Raw genomic sequence first — 12,729 nt, forward strand, 5'->3', positions numbered from 1 at the left:
TCTCAAGGGACTAGGGTCACCTATCACACGACGCCTTGCTGGTATGTTAGCCTGATTGACAGGGCACACTCAGCGAGGGGCGAGGGGGAAGGGAGAAGGTAAAACAGGATATTGCAACACACCACAACAGAAAGTCATCAAGATCTCAGGAACTTGAACCATTGCAGTTACACAGGCTTAGGTCAGTGCTGCATTTGCAGTTTTGGCACATGGATATTTTCCTAAACTTTCTTGATTAAAGAGGTTAAGCTGCTGTAAATATTGCTGGCTATTGAGCTTATTTCAGACTATTTATTTCAATACTTGGGTAATTAAGACATCTTTTCTGGAATCAAGGACATTTTACATATTGTATTACCTATATTCAAACCCCAAATCCTGCTTTGTTCTCTTTTCCCTCTGCCCTTTTTTTTGGCTGGTAAGTTTGAATTCCCTCCTGCAGTTGTGGCAAAGATTCATTTTTAGTACTGGTTAAAGCACTCAGCTAGGAAGTACTGTCTACACAGAGGTGACTGAAGTTCAGTTTCTTTGGCAGTGAAAATATTCCCACCATTAAATTAATGGGAACCAGAAGAGAGACAGAGTAGGAAGCAGAGTTGGTGCAGTGCATTAATTCATTGTATTAATTTGAGGTCAATCTGTACCTACTAGGAAAGTCCTCTACTGGCTCTAGTTACTAATCTTCCTATATCCATAGGTTGCCCATGTATAAGATAAAAAATAATATTCAAATTCAATTCAGATAATTGTCTTAAAAGCATTTTCTTTGCAGAGCTAAAATATGGTTGAATGTTCTTGAGATTTTGAGATACCACTGTACTATGGAATGAGGGATAATTAGGACTCTTCAAGAAATGGTAGGAAGCCTAAAACTCTCTTTCAAAGCAGTTAATTAACTTTCCACTTTTAATTAGCTTTTCACAGTTTTATGGGTTTTTAAAATTATTCCTTCATGTTAGTCTCTCATTTTATGTATACACACTATCTATACATGTGTACAGATGAAAACTCACTTATTTTCCGCTGTGCTGAAACACAATTTCCTGAACTGTTTTTTTTTCTTTCTAGCTCATGTTTCAATGGGATCACATCCCATTATTTTAATATATAGATCTGAAACAGATTAACAGATACTCATTTGTGAGTTTCATTAACTTGACATTAATCCCCTTTTCCAGTTCATTAACAAAGATGTTAACTACTACAATACTTAACATTGATTCGTTTCCACACTATTATTTGTTTCTTCCCATTCAATACAATGCCATTTACTACGAATATTCAGTAACAGACCTTCAAACAAGGTAATACAGGTAAAACAGATAATACATTTTGGTTAAAATAAGATGCTCTGGTCCCTTCTCCTGAAGATTTGAGAGCAAGTGGAAATGTCTGCTAGAAGAACTCAAATTACTGTATTTGCAGTTTTGACTAAATGATCTCAGAGTCATTAGAAAGAGCAAAATATGAATGTGCAGTAGCTAGAGTTTCAGAAGAATATCAATCTGCTCCTGAAAAGATGCAGGGAAATATCCTTTATTAAAAAGACAGTCCACTTCTAAATGCAATCTCTCATCCGTACTGTGTCATGCTGTACTATCAGTATCTTTTTTTTCATAAAACTTTCTAGACATCTGCTAATGTTCATTGCTTTGATGACAACTTATTCCATATGTGTCCTGTCTCAAAGAAATTGCACTGCCTGAAATTGGCATTTCTTCAGCTTTCTATGCTTCAGATATTGTGCATGCTCTTATTTTGAAACTAAATACCCCACTCCTTTCTTCTAACCTGTGAACTGTTTGAAATTCAAAACAACACATATGCTCTAACTTGTCAGTTTAGTGCTTTGATACCATTTTCCCCTGCATTTTTCCTCTTGCACCTGTTTCAGCCATAGGACATGGCACACAGAGGTATCTCTCTGACAGCCCTTATCTTCTGTCTACATGGCTTTTCTCTCTTGCCCTCCTTCATTCCTGGTTTATTCCCTGCCTCCTCAGCTCTCTTTCTTTTACTTCTGGCCTCTGCGTACTAGGCCTCTCCCCATCATTTTTGGGTTCACTCCCTCCTTTGAAATGGGAGGGCAGGAGGCTGGCAAGGTGTGTGTTTCAGAGCAGAGCAGCTGCGAGGCTGCAAATCCTCCTCTCACCTGCTGAGCACCAGATGGTGCCTCAGGAGGGGCTGCTTGGGCTGCACAGTGAGAGCACCTGATCCTCTTGCCACTTGCACTTGATTTGCCCAGATGTCTTGATGGCTGTGAATGAGCAGCTGGGCCCAAGAGGGACAAGGATCCAGGAGGGGCAGCCCTCAGTTTGAGCGGGACACTCTGTCAGTCAAAACAGCAGTGTCTTCTGGTTACACCACTGCCCCTGCCCACAGCTTTCTCTGTCAGCTGCATTTGCAAGCCGGGCATCAGCGGATAAACCCCTGCTCTCCCCTTCACTGCCCCTCAACAAGCCAAACAAACTTGGCTGCTGGGTTTAGTTATAAGTCAACCATTTTACAGAGGGATCTGTGTTCGCATTTGCTGTTACTTTGCAGTAACAGCAAAGATGTAAAGCGAGCCACTGTTCTGAAAAGGCTTCCATGAAAACCTCTCAGCATTGTTTGATGCCCTGGAGAGGTTTCTGGTGCTAACATGACTACAGCTCTCTGAGTAATGCTTTCCTTAACAATATTGCCAAGTGTTAATTAAAAAAGAAATGAGAGATAGTTCTTTGACCTGATTGTAGTCCTGTGTTAGAATTGAGTTTGCCAAGTGAATTTTAAAGGAAAAAAAAAAAGCGTATAAATCCTCTTGTGTTTTAAAATGACATTGAAATTTTATATATTATGTATCATGGCCCAAAAATGTCTTGAAAATACAAAAAGAAAGAAAAGGACTGGTATAACCACTATGCCAATTAATACTTTTCACTGGATATTAATTTGTGGGCGTTAACCCCTTTTAATTGACCTTTGGACATATGATTAGGCAGAGAGCGAGCTCTGCTGACCAGCACATATATAATTAGCAAATAGCAAGGTGAGGTAGAACTGGTTTAATCTCATTTCATCCCTGAGACTTTATCACCATTTGGCCTAGTTCCCTTTATCCAGAGATAACAGCTTTATTTGGCAGTGAATTAAAGAACCAAGTAGCTTTGCATTGTAATATAGGTCAAACAAAACCAGCACATTCGGTATTGGGTTGTTTGACAAGCAAAATGCCTGGAGATTATTGGGGGTGGGAGTAAAACAGTTGCAAAGGACTGTAGAAAATTTTTAGTCTTTAAATAGTGCAAAAAAAGGTCAAAGGTTTTAGTTTGAGCCATTCAGCAGGTCCAGGGGCAGTTCATTGTGCCATCAGGCCAGAAATCAGAATTTAAATTCCAAATCAGCTGCCAAGTACTTGGAGCAATGTGAAGATTTGGCCAGTGTCTGGGAGATTTCCCCTCGATAATTTTAAATGAAGTCTCCTATTTGACTCAGGAGTAAAAATCTGCATGAGAAGGAAAGTGAGCCTTTCAATTCTTTCAGTTTCCACATGAGTAGTAGCACTGGAAAACTCGTTTGAAGAAAGCAAAAGATTATATCTGAGATCATGTCCCCCTGCTCAGCTGATCTTTTCAATAAAAACAACCTGTTTTCTCACCTACAAAATAATCTAAGCATTAGGTTATTAGATCCTTACTGGTCATCCTGATTTTGTTCTCAGCCTGTCCAGTAAAGACCCCAGAAGTGATTGAATAACTTCTGTGATTTTCAAGATTTGTAAAGTCACCTCTACCCGTGGGGTATAATGGTATTAACTCATTTGATGCCACACTAGGTTATTTCAGCATATGCTCAATCACATGAAACTAAAAATATTCCAGTGACTCATAAAGCATTTAGCAGATTTTATTAGAATTTTTTGCTGTATCATTTCTTTAAAAGTGGATGGCTGCAGGTATTATTCATGAGCAGCAGATAAGGTACAGGGCTACAACTCCCACTCATACAAGATTTTTCAGCTTCTATTGCACCAGTGACTGTCTGTACTCAGTAATCTGCCCCAGACAAGTGTGTTGCAAGTTTTGTTCAGGTTTACTAAATATGACACTGTTTACAAACTGATCTGCAGAAGTGTGCCAAAAAATTAGGGAAAGAGGAACTGTAGGTAAAGTAGATTTGGAGGACTTTTCCTTTTAATTTGATTGTTAACATCAATAAAATTACACTTCTTTCTGGTATGAGGATAGAGAAAGGGAAATAGTGGTATATCTTTCATCTGTTGCTGGGACAATCTCATTTTTGGGACTTATACCAATGACCATTAAAAAGACCTATCTCATATCCAATGGGAAAGCATTCTGTGCCTCCCCTCAGAAAACTTACTGGAAAGAAATCTTGATAAGCAATGGGTTGATCACTTACCCAGAGCTTTGCTAGGAGATTGGATCTAGGACACATGGCTCTTTGGAGTTTAGTTCTTCACTGACTGTCATCCATAAAACTACCTTGTGTCCTTGGTTGGAGGGGATGCAGTGGATCCTCCACAGTCTTGAGTGTCATCTGAAACTCAGTGCTTCATGTGTGTATATGGACACTAAGCATAAACATTGGGTTAAATTTCAAGCACAAGCCATATTGGTGATTCTGGGTTCATGTGGGAAAAAAATTTCTACATATCCACATGCTCTGAAGAAAGTGGTATCAGCTCCCTAAATTTTATTTGGACAGCTAAATACTCATAGTCCTGCTGTGTCTGCACAAGCACAATTTACTATATGGATGGAGATTTAGTGGGGCAGGAGGTGGTCTCTAGCTCCATTGAAGTAGCTGTGTCATGGAGTAGTATTCTTCAATTATGCCACGTGTTGTATGGAGGCGTCTCGTGGTTGCATTGAAACTCCTTCAGATTAATTTAACAGAAAAAAAAAAAAAGGGAGAGGACTTAAAGCTACCTTCATGCATCTATGCATGTTTTTAATAGAGAGCTAGGCTACAAAAACTGACAGAACAGGAACAACAGAAACAAATTTAGGATGGAACTTTAATTTGCAATCACACTATTGAGGGTACAAAATCAGAAAATAAATAGCTGTGAAATGTACCCTAGTCAGACAGGAGCAGTAATGCAATTTTTGGAATTCAAGGAAGCTTCATTATTTTGATTTATTTTCCTATTTCAAGAAATGATGATATCTAATTCTGCCAAGTCTGATATCTTTGTGGCCTCTGATATTGTAGTGTAACATTTGGTAACATTTGGTAGTGTAACATTTGGTCCTACAAAGATATTTTAAATTATTCTGTCAGGAATCTAAATGCACAATAATGCCAATAAAGATCATATTCTTTCAGATTTTACTTCTACTATTGTTTCTGAGAATTGGGGAGCAAATGAGTGTGTATAAGGAGCTTAGTGTCTATTAGCTGCTAGGAAGATATTAATGATTTTGTTACTAGATTTCAGAATTATGTTCCTAAATCAGAATAAGCAGATAGATTTAGGTAGATAGTTTTGATACCACACATATAATCCAAGGGATTTAGGGAGCTTCTTACATTACCCTGTGCGAATGCAATATAAATACCACTCATCAAAGAGCACAAGTTTAGAAAGATGATCCATGCGCATGGTGGTAACAGATCTTAATGTGGTTCTTTTTGCACAAAGTAACACATTTCTTGTTTATATGAAAATGTCATGTAGATAAACTCTAGATTTTGAAATCCTCAGTGACAAAAGAGAATCAAAGAAAAGTACATCAGACCTGCCTTAAAGTGCTAAGAAATGTGTCTGATAATCTGAATTTCTATGTAGTTTCTCTTGGAGTCCATCAGATAATGAATGGAACTTCTACAACAACGCAAACAAAAGTAAAATTTGAAATATGGCTTTAGGAAGAAATGTCAGCATAATAAGATTAATTACATAAAAATATCATCAGCATGTAAAGAAAGACTTGACCCTTCCAAACATCTCCAATTTTTAAGTTAAAGTCATTTTGGACAACTTTTATCTCTCCCTTTTGCTAACATTCAGGTAAACAAATGTTATTTCTGTAAATGATTCCAAGAAATTAATATTGGGGCCTATAGATTTTAGTCATAGAACAAAATATATTTTGTGACATGAGAACTGCCTAAATTCAAGACTCACATTCCAGACTAAGACATGTAGAGCTAATCCATACACATCATGGTTCACTTGGGATGCCTTACAGCTTCACACTGCACTTCCAATTTCTACTCCTGAAAGACTTTTAAGAACCAGATCATTCAGCTAATTCTTGAAATCTTACAGCCTCAAAAATTAGCAAGTTCTTGCGACTGCTCATATAGGAAACGTTGAGTACTTCCGTTTATCCTTTGTATATACAGAAGCGTGCAGATTTTAGCCTCCTGTTTTGCACAGCATGAGAGCAAGACAGGGATGTAACCCATCTACCGTTCTGAATCCAGGGTTTGGTCCTCTGGGTCTGGGTGCAGATGTGGAGCTTCACTCTCCATGCATGGAGTGGTGCCCACTCTGCAGGGACACACTGTGGTGTCCATGCTCTGCCTCCTGCCTCAGTTCCTTGCTCCTAAAACTTAAGCTCTGAACTGACCCAAAATAGAGTTGGGTCTCATTAGTGTAATTTGCATCTACCTTTTTTCCCACAGGAAGTTATGCATACAGACTTATTTCCTATGATTCAACCTCAAAAGACCATAAGTTTCTACACAATTATGCAGATGACTGAATAAAAAGCTTACTTTTATTTGGGAATAAATGTCATTTTACTTCAGTCAGGACATGAGAGGGAAAAGGTAAAGTAATTTGACAAAAAAGACTACAGCAATTGAATAAGAAATTTTGAAATTATGATGAAAGAAAGAAAGAAAGTAAACAACAGGCCTTGTAATGAAATCCATATTTAACTGGATAAGCAAAGGTTCATAAGCCTAGATTTTTAGAAATTTTGAGCACCTTCTTTTTGGTGCTCAGCTACCTAATCTTAAATTGGGCTCTGGAAAATATTTATTATTTTCAATGCTATATGCAAAAGAATATTTACAATATTACTTTAGTTCTGTAATACCCCAAATTGTCCCTAAACACCAGGAGTTCACAGATAGCCAAACTGTGCCCACATTACTCATATTTTGGCTTCAGGATGTCACTATGTGATTTCGAGATTTCTACACATATTTCTGCAGATGGCTTAATCTAAATCTCGTCCAGGAGTTCAAAATAGAGCTGAAAATAAAAGTTTGGTTTATTTTGCCTTCTAAGCAATCTCAGAAAAAACATCAGGAAACAAAGAGAGGCTGCGAGTTTTGAATTCAGTCCCAGAGGAAGGAGAAATTATTTCAGGTTTATAGGCATGTCAGATCTAGGGTATACTGTCATTGCTGAGTGACTCTCCTACACACATTCATTTGGCTCAGAACTCTGAGTGATGCTGTTATTCATTTGTCTATCCAGAAAAAAATAATGAAAAAAGGAAAAAGTAATGAATGAATAAGGTTAAAGAATAATATGGTACATAAAAAAGGCACTCATCTTTGCAGAATAGAATGTAATTGTTGACCTCAGTAGCCAATATTGCTCATTTTTTCCAGGTAAACATTTACTATTTGCCATCCCTTTGATTATAAAGTTCACTGATTCCAACACCACTCTTGGTTGTGCTTCACTCTGCAATATGTCACATCATTTGAGGATGTTCAGCACAGATAATTAGCAGGTGACCTTTAAAGTTATCTCTAAAACTCTTCTAATTTATTTTAACAGAAAAAATGTAATAGTGCATGTGTAAGCCATCCATGCATCAAACCCAGTCATCTAAAGTAAATTCCAGTTCACCTTTAAGTATCAAAAGGTTTAAGCCTATTTACAGCTTGGATTTACTAATATTTAGAGAAAAAATATAGTTTAGCAAATCCTGTCTGAAGTTAAAAATCACACAATTCAATGTTTGCCTTTTAAATGTCATATTGAAGGAAGCTTCTCTGGCAGATGAGAGCACAGTATGATGGTTAAACCCATTTTCTTAAAAATCCTTGAGAATCAAGATAGAAAAGTGGTGCAGCAGATCCATTCTCATGCTTAAAGCACACATTTTTGTAAATAAGTGTTTTACTTCCCTTTAACCACAACTTTTGACATGAGCAAATATCCTGAAAAATTATTTATTTGGATTGCACTGCACATACTCTCTTCATGATTTAAGATCCATAACATTATGAGGAAAATAAATTTGCTTTGAATACCTGTTTTTCAGTAAGTGCTTGATTTTATATATTTTTTTACTTCAGGAAATTGTACTAATAAAATGTATAAAATTAATGTAATAACTAGTAATTTCTTTTAAAAAAATTTAAAAAACATTTCATTAACCTGTTCTTCCTCTTTTCCTTTCATACATATTGTAATAGCCATCATACAAACATACTCAGAGACATGAACACATGGACTTGTTCTTATAAACCCTAAATAGCTCAACAAACAGTTACATTTATTATGCCTATTATTATATATTTATTTATTTATTTATTTATTTATTTATTTATTTATTTATTTATTATTATTATTATTATTATTATTACTACTATTATTACGGACCCAAAGTGAAAGGCTTAGGCTGAAAAACAATTTTGCATGTCAGACAGTTTATGTACTTTAAAACTAGGGAAGATACAGGATGTTGTACGTCAGCACAATGTTTGCTAATGAATGTTTGCTCCTTCTTTCATAAAGGCAGGTCCTGTTCCAGAGTAGCACAAAAAAATTAAATTGTCCATGGCTGTTGGCCCTTCTAACACCACCTGGATCTTCTGCTTTTTTGCACTTAGCTGGATCTCAGATAAGAAGATGAAGCAGCTCTGTATAGCTGATACAAAAAAGTAAAAAACTGCTCTAATCTGTTCTGAGTGCTACTGAAGACTTTGTACTTGTGTTATTTGGCCAAAAGCTGCAAGATCCTACATTACTGGGAGGGCATCTCCCAGTCTGAAGGGTTTTGATTCCTTCAACCTTCTTCATTCTAAAAGACAGATTAGAAAGACACGATTGAAATATTTATCTGTGTGTGATGAGAAGTACTTGATTCAAAAACACTGGAAATCCTGAGAGTTTGTGGAAAATATGAGCATATATTCATTTATGAGAACAGACATAACTGTCTGAGATTTCTTGCAAAATGTAGATAATTAACTTTTTCTAGTTGATGATGATGATGATGATTCTCTGTGATATCTTGGCCTCTGTGATATATACAATAGATAGAACCACCTATCACTCTTGTTTTTTATCAAGATATCATCCTGCCTTATTGATCTGTTTGATAGGGGACATCCAGGAAAAATATTTCCTGGCCCTACTGACAATTAGTAATGTACCAGTTGAATGTGCAGTATAGTACACACTAGCAAGGTTTCTGCTGGGTTGTCTTCAACAGCTCTGCTTGCTTTAAACACTGGGCTTTAGCAAATACTTAAGAAAAATCATGTGTTGTGCATACCTACCACTCTGTCTTGATGTAATACAAGCTTGTGCAAAATAAGAAAAATTATTTCAACACAGCACTCTAAGATTTGGGTAAAGTATATTCAAATGCTTCATACTTAGACCAGTCCTCCTACTATGCCAGTGATGTCACCTTTAATTTCCTTTCAGAGAACTGACATTTCTGGTTCACAAAGTACCAAAGACATTCTCAGACCTAAACAAGTTCTAAAATACATGAGACCAATATAAGCAGTAAGAATAATGCCTGTAAAAACAAATGAGAAGGGTTTTAATGAAAACATCTGCATACATTTCAGCATCTGAGAGCCTTCCTAGGAATTAAATTTACAAAACAAATTCTCTTTACTCAGTTTTCAAAACAGTTAATTATCAACTAGGAGACCAATGTCTCACCACATGCAAAATGCTAGGAAACTTAGAAAACAACATTAATGTTTTAGATTAAATTTCATAGCTCATTATAATGTGGCTATATTCTGTGGAAGTAACAATTTACAGTGCTCTTTTTCAGCTATATAAATATCAGCTGCGTTTTTTGCAGTTTTAGTCTTTTCCTCTTTAACAAAAAGAACAATTTTTATCACAGCAATTCAGAAATATATTTGTATTTTACTCCATGCTGTATCTTTTCAACTGAAGACCTCAAGAACAGTTGTTCCAACTCAAACCTGGAGGGCTGTTTAGTACAAGGTCTTGTATCTATAAGTGAGTCTAATAATGGATACTGAAGAAAAACATACAAAACAGCACAAGTACAAAGAATGAGTCTATTCCTTCTATGCTCCATGGCTTAAGAGCTTCTGAACTGGTGATTGCCTGCAGACCATTATCGTTAGCTGACACCAGAGGACCTCTTACCATGCATTTGTTTAATTGTTTTTCTGAATCCTCCTGTATTTTTCACCTTATCACCTTATTTTTCAATAATAAGACAAGAAAATTCATAATTTCATTATTAATTGAACAGAAAGAATAATTTTAATTGTATTAAAATTTTCAGCATCATGGTATTTTTGATGCACTTAATACTGAACAAGAAATGGTGAATACTTGTTTCCTATTCATTCTTTCATTTTGTAGTCTCAGTCATCTTTTTACTAAGTAGAAAAGCTCCAGTTTGACTCCCATTCACAGGAAAGCTTCTCAATATCTCATTTAAAAAAAGAGGTTGTTATTTTTAGTTTAGCAAAATTGCTTGTCAAAATAATTTCAGCCTGATTTCCTAGGAGTTTACATTTAACTTGTTTCTTCTTCATTCATTATTTTTTAGGTGCTGCCACAATTTACAATTTCTACATAGTATTCTTCTTTTTGGTATCATCTGTTAGAGTGCCAATAAACTCCAGCAATCTTTGTGTTCGTTTCTTTCCATTTGGGTAGAAATGGTGTTTTAGTTTTTGTTTTTTTGTTTTGTCAGTCAGGGATATGCATGAACACTGAACATGAACTGATGTGCTAATTGTAAGCAGCCTAAGTTTCAGCTGCCACTTAGAATGGTTTTGTAATTAGCATTCTCATTTTAATCTCATTGCCTTACTTGAAGGTAGACAATGCAGTGTGCATTTTTATGTCTCCTTTCATCCAACCGAGATGATGAATTTTACACTTTACACTCACTATGAGAAAATGGTTCTTTAACAGCTACATATAGAACTGCACGGCTTAAAAGAAAATCAAGGATTACTACTGTTCTAACATATTTTTAAGTATTTTCTCCTAGTAACTGATTTTTTTTAACACTTAGTCTGTGCACTATGCCTCTTCATTATATTAATCTTATTTACTTGGGTAAATGACCAACCTAGAGAAACAAGTTTACAACTGCTATTCCTTTACAGCTTCACTAATTCCCCTTGATATTTTGAAGTCACAAGTGTTTTATTAGTCAAATTGCTGACTTTTTAAATCTCTGAACACTTCCTATTTGGGCATGGAAGTTTAATTGATCTTAACTGGATGGTACAATTTGACAGTATAAACTTATTTACTTTAATGAAATAATCCTTTTTTTAGTATATATTGTTCACTAGAAGCATATATAAAAAAGATGTATGTTCATGTCAACTGACCTACAAGGTGTAGGGAACTTACCCTGCCAGAGCAATCCCTGCCTGGATCACAGCATGCGCAGCTGCCTGGAAGGGCAGGGCAGCTTTCTGATGTATCTCCAGACAAAGCTGCCTTCTGGCACCTAAGGAGCCTGGAAAGAGTAGGTCTAATGTTGTGCTTTTCCACTCAGTGAAATTCCCATGGGAGGTGGTTCAAGGGCCAAGCAGAAGCAGCTCTTCAACCATGATGTCTGGGAGAAGACACACACACTGCTGTGTCTCTACAACACCTACCATGACACACTGAGCATCTGTGGGGCATAACAAGGGTTTTGAGTCTTTGCTCCTGTCCTTATTTAATAAATAGCAAAATAATGTAATTAGGCAATTAAAAGATCAAGAGTATGCATTTGATGTTTCACACCATTTTTTTGGACTACCTTTGCAGGCAGCAGGTGCAAGATATTCTCTCAGTGCATATGGAAAAGTAAGCCTCATTCTGTCTTACAATCTATATTAATATTTTACAAAATGTCCAAGAGTATTCTGTGTTCAAAGGTTGCTTTATGGGAGAAAGAAAGAGGAATTGTCCGGTCATCAGGAGAAACAGAAATTAAAGGTATAATTAATTTCTTCCTTTGCAATTTTTTGGACGCATGCAGCAGTTTCTAACATTCTTATTCTAGCCAATAACATGTTGCAGCAAAATGTTTTAAGAAAATGAAGGCAAAGAAATCTGCTTTCTGAGTGTTTATTATTATTATTATTATTATTGATTACGTTTTTTACGTCTCTTATAAGTTTCTGCATCAGTCCTGGACAGGCTGAAGCATATATGTCATAGTGCACACTTGATTTTCAAACTAATTTTTAAAATGGTTTGTGTAGTTTCTGTTCCTAATTGACCACATTTTTTCATACTTTTGACAAGCAGCAGCTGCCCAGTGTTGCAAAGGCCCAATTTCAAAGCAGAGGCATGAGGGCTGAGCACTGGAATGCTGGTGTGGCTGCTTGGTGCTTCAGCCAGAATTCCAGCTATTTACTGACAGCTGAGGTGACTAGGAGTCCACCCCACATAAAAGGGGTCTTCTCATATTTCTTAGAGAAGACAATTTAGCATGTATGTGCACATGTTTTTAATGGTTCTCTTCTGAAAAAGAGAGAACTTGCATTTGGTCAGACAGTGTGCACAAA

This window comes from Zonotrichia leucophrys, chromosome 1A (genome assembly GCF_028769735.1).
Source record: "Zonotrichia leucophrys gambelii isolate GWCS_2022_RI chromosome 1A, RI_Zleu_2.0, whole genome shotgun sequence".
Lineage (NCBI taxonomy): Eukaryota > Metazoa > Chordata > Aves > Passeriformes > Passerellidae > Zonotrichia > Zonotrichia leucophrys.